Below are 5,358 nucleotides of genomic sequence, written 5' to 3' on the forward strand. Positions count from 1 at the left end.
TTGAACCCTGACAGACAGACTCCCAACCCCTCGCTCTTTCACTACTCCGTGCTTCCTGGGAACAACGAGAGCGAGGTGACTGTCTTTTCACTTCAGCTTGGGATACACCCCGCTTTCAGGAAGCTGCTGGACCATGGTTGGCTGTGATACCTTTCTCCAGCTCTTTCTGTATTTACCTGAACAGAAGATGGAAAGAGCTTAGTTAATATCTGTTACATTAATGCATGAGATTTGCCACGAATAATGCCATGGTATCTCAGTGGAAACATCTGGTTTATGGATCACGAGGAAAAGGATTTATCAAACTTCACATGAGCTTACTCAAAAAATAATATTCTGCAGAGCCATCCATGCTTTGTGCTGATGGCGTTTTAAGTAGAGCAAGAATTGGAGTTTTGCAAGTGGTGCTGTAATTTGCAAACCAAGGGCTGCACTGGAAACCATCATTTCAAGGAAGATGTGATTTAGCAGATTTGTTTTCCGCTGAAAGAAAACTGACATGCCAGAGACACAAGAAAAGTTGGCCAATGGAAGTATCTGTAATTGTGCCGGATTCAAGTTAATTGCACTGCGGATGCTGGGACTAACCTGAGGAATATCGAGGAGGGTCGCAGTCGGTTTCTGTGGGACTGGGAACTAGAGCAGGGAGTCTTTATCAAGAAAGCAAGAGCCAGATTGAAAAGAGCCTCAAGGTCACGAAAGAGAGCCTGAGGATAAAATGCCAGGAGGAAGAGTCAGACGAACTCCAAACAGAGGTGAGCAGGGGGCAGAATGTGGGTAGAGACAGCTGTCAAGGGCGGAGGACAGAGTGAAGGGTTCGGAGTCAAGGGCGTGAGGCAGCTCAGTGCTAGTGAGGACAGAATAGCGTTCCTGAAGGAACATTGGCCAGCATCTGTGACCTACGCTCGTTCACTGGGGTTTTAAAAGTTACGGAAAGAAGTGAGAAGGAGGGAAGGAGAGAGAGAAGCCAGATTGTAATTTCTCTCCAGCAAAGGAGAACTGAGGTTTGACATGAGAGTCCTTGGCTCAAATCCCACCTTTATTAAATAATAATATTAATTATAATAGAGAACATTTATTGGTCCTCTCCTTGGTTCCAGGTACTGTACAGGTGGTGTACCTACATCAGCTTTAATCCTTACAAAATCCCAGGAAGGTTTCATCATCCCAGTTTTTTTGGTAAAGAAATAAACCATGGAGAGCTTAAACCCCTCATCCAAGGTTACACAGTGACAACTTCTGGCAGTCTCAGGATTTGAGTGCAGATCACCCTGACTCCAAATCATATTTTTAAGAGCTGTGTGACCTTGAAGCAATGCAGGTTCCTCATCTGTGACACGGCAAATAATAATAAAAATTCATGGTGTGGGAAGACTCACAGAATAAACAAATCAAAATAAATAAAATAACTCCTACCTATCGGGATTGCCATCAGGATTAAATGAGTTGACAGGGGAAAGTGCGTTGTAAACTGCAATACACCATACAAATTTTATCATTATTATTATTTCAAAAAAATATGGCTGCTCCCATAAAATAAAACAGTCTGTGGCTTATATTTATGACAACATGACTCAGAAACAATTTCCATTCTGATGGGTTGCCTCCCTATCATGTTATTAAAAGGTTAAGGAAAATGAACAATGGAGGATTAACGTTAGATCTTTCACACATGAAACCACAAAATCAATACAGCCCCTGTAATCCATCCGATGTTATGAAGAAATATACCAGAGGCGCCTGGAAATGTCAACAGGTATTGACAAGAAATCTGGCAAGGCAGCCTTGGCCAAGGCTTAGCTGCTGCCTGCCTCACTCCAGCATCCTCCTGGCAAACAGAGACTCACACTCTTAAGACATGGAGCGGTGAGGGGGCTGAAGAGAGGGGCACTTTTCCTTCTTCCAAAGTTCTGCAGAATTTATGTTTCTGCCATTGGGTCAGAGCCGCCTGGAAAAAATGATAGCCTAAGTAGCACCATGGGGATCATGTGATTACGTTTATCCGTGGCCAATATAAAGCCCATTTTTATAAAACCTTCTGTGATTATCCCTATGCTATGATGGTCATTATCACTGTGGTTCTCATTCAGTATTTAGAGGATGCCAACTCTCTTCCTGGACACCTGTGTGGTTGACACCAAAGCTGAAAACTCAAAGCAGCGAGTCCTCCTTGGAGGCTTTATACTTTCTGCCCAGCTGGAAAGGGATGCCTGGAGATGTCAGAGAAAGAGTTCTGGTGAGTGCTGTGGTTGGGCTTTTGGTCAGAAGCCTGAGATGTGGCTAAATGTAGGATTAAAGTCTGGCCCTAGGGTGCCCTAAGATAGAATGACCTTTAGACTCATCTTCGTGGCACATGGGTCCACATCTGTGTGACCCTCCTGCCACAGTTCTAGACATTCTTTATACTTCATACTAAGTACTGTCCTCTCTACTTTATAGTGTAGAGGATCAGAGAAGCAAAGAAACTTGCCCAAAGTCACAGAGTTAGTAAGGATCAGAATTGAGATTCAAACTCAGCCCATTGTTCCTCCAGTGTCCACGCTGCCCGTTTCTTGGCGACTCCCTCTCAAAAGTGTAAATCCTCAAAACAGGAGTAAGCACTGTGTCTGGGCTGTTGAGGAAGGGCAGAACTGCCCTCCCACCAAAGAGAAAACCAAATAGATGAACCCCAGGGTGGTGGAAGTAAGAGGAAAAGGTACCAAAAAGGAGCGGAGGGTCAGAGCAGACTGGAGAGGCCTGAGCTGATTCTAGAAGGTTTGGAGAGAAGCCCTGCCAGCAAGGCCTGCCTGGGAAGGACAGAGCAGACTCGGGGGGCCATTTAGTAGCCCACAGAACGCACTCACAGGCTGGCTTTCTTTCAGCCTCTGAGGACACAGGTTGTCAGATTTGGGGGTAGAAGAGAGCCACTCACTCTGCAAGCATCTGAACACAAGCCAGCCAGGAGCCAGCCTCTTTGGGTCCTTGTGCCCATTTCCAGGAGGCTGGCTGCAGCCGTCATCTGCTTTCTGGTCCCTAAAGAAATTCAGGTGACTCTGGCTGGAACACAGGACACACAGGCTTGCCCGTTCTCAGTGAGTCTGCCTGGATCTGAAATGCCCGGCTACCCTGTCCACAGGGAGTGTCTTACTGTGTGAGATGTGACTTTCCCAAGGACACACGCAGATGGTATGCAGGTGGCATGAATGGGTCTCACACTCTGTTCTCTTGTGTGAACCCAGAACTTTCCCTCCCATTCTTTTCCGCCTCTTAGAAGAATCTCAAAGCCCAGGCCAGGTGCTAGGTGTCAGGCAGAACTCTACCTCTGGAAAAGGGCATCTCTCTGCCCCTTTTCATGCTTGTTCAAGGAAGTCCTTGGAGTTGAGAGCCAGGTCCAGACAGGGGAAGCCTGAGGACAGGAATAAACTTCCACACTTGATATAGAAGCTGAATAATAATGGCTGATACTTATGAAGTATATTCATCACGTGCCATGAATTGTTCTAAATATTTTATGTAATGTTAACTTGTTAACCTTCACAAGAGCCCTGTGAGGTGGGTACAATTAACCCCATTTTCCAGACAGGAAAACTGAAGGTAAGAAGCATAGCTAGTAAGTGCAGAAGTCCCCTGCTATAGACTGAATGTTTGTGTCCCCCCAAAGTTCGTATGTTGAAACCTAATCCCCAATGTGATGGTATTTGGAGATGGAGCCTTTGGGAGGTGATTAGGTCATGAGGGCAGAGTCATCATAAATGGGATTAGTGCCCTTATAAAAGAGACCCCAGGGAGCTCCCTCATCCCTTCTCGCCAGACATTGAATCTGTCGGCACAGTGATCTTGGACTTCCGACCTCTAGAACTGTGAGAAATAAATGTCTGGTTATTTATTAGCCACCCAGTCTGGTATTTTGTGATAGCAGCCCAAATAGACAAAGACACCCACTTTTGCACCCTGCAGCAGGGCTACAGAGTCTGTGCATACCCACGGTCCCATATTACCCTCTCAGGAGACAGGGAATTTCTCCCTGTCTGGCTCATGTACAGAGACTGTGGTGTCAATTTCCAAGGTGAAGAGAGCCTCTGAGGAAGAGCAATGGTACACTTTGACAAATGCAGTTATCCAAACGTGGGTCCAGAATCAATAGAATAGTATATTCAGGATAAATAGAAACTAGTGAACTAATATTTTGCATAAAAATCAAAACCATATTTAAATCCACATAAGACTCCTAAAATAACTTGGTTTGTACATCAAGCAATTTTTTAAAAAAATCTTTCTTGGGCTGAGGAGTCAGTATGATTTAGGTGCCCAGGTGATTCGGCCTGGATATTAACTCTGCTGTTTATCGACCCTGTGCAGGAGTCAGGCTTGCAAGGCCAATGGCTTTCCTCCCCAGCACATGCTGCAAGGTTGGGTACTGGCTGCACTTAGACAGACATTAATGTTCCCTGTGCCAAGAGGGCTATCATTCTGCTTTTGCCCACCCTGGGAGCTACAATTCTCACATCAGTAGACAGATACAGGAGCCCATCCAAATCAGGTATCCAGCTGGAGGGACATATACATTGGAAATTATGAAGTTAACCATCAAGACAATATCAATAATGACATTGTTAAAGTTTCTTGAAATCTTGGTATACATGGTACTGTGCCGAGTGCCTTCACCAGCCTGAACAAAAAACTCAAGTAACTTGACCCAGGGCCACTCATCCAGTGAGTGGAAGAGGCAGGCTTTACAACCAGACATTCTGACCTCAGAGAATGTTCTCTTAACATGTATGCAAGGCAAGCCTAGTGTCATATGTCTGATTTATGAGCCAGTTAAGCAGAAATACGTAGAATACACTATGGGGTCCTGATGTTGACGTCTTCTTCAGCTAAGGGTATATAGCCTCTGTCCAGGTTGGACCATGCCTCCTGCTTTGTTTTGCTTGTAAGGTCTGTTGATCCTCTTCTGAGTGTCCCTGCACTTCTCTCTCTCTCTGGATTGTGTCACTTCCATGTATCAGGAGGCTTTAAATCCTTTGGAGGAAGACCTTGGTCTTTACACCTGCCATTTCTCAAAGTCGGAGTTAAGTCTTGAGTCCTGATCAGAGAATTGCTGCTTCGCCTGTGAGCCTGGAGATGATGTTTCCCCCTGGTGGCGGGACAGTGGCATACCTAGCTCTCTAATCGAAAACCTCTACCCACCTCTGTGAGCCATATTTTCTAGAAGCAGTGGCTAAAGAAAGGTATTTGTAGACTCTTTGGGGGGAGAAAGAGGCTCTTCCTGATTAAGACTTACATTTAAAAACAGCAACAACTTCATTCAACAATGCTACTTCCTGAGTGTGGTAGCTGGTCTCCAAAGATGGTTCCCAATGAATCACACCTCCCTGT

This window comes from Delphinapterus leucas, chromosome 1 (assembly GCF_059928025.1).
Source record: "Delphinapterus leucas isolate spDelLeu-1000000601 "Yukka" chromosome 1, BTC_Dleu_Yukka2, whole genome shotgun sequence".
In the NCBI taxonomy this organism is placed as follows: Eukaryota; Metazoa; Chordata; class Mammalia; order Artiodactyla; family Monodontidae; genus Delphinapterus; species Delphinapterus leucas.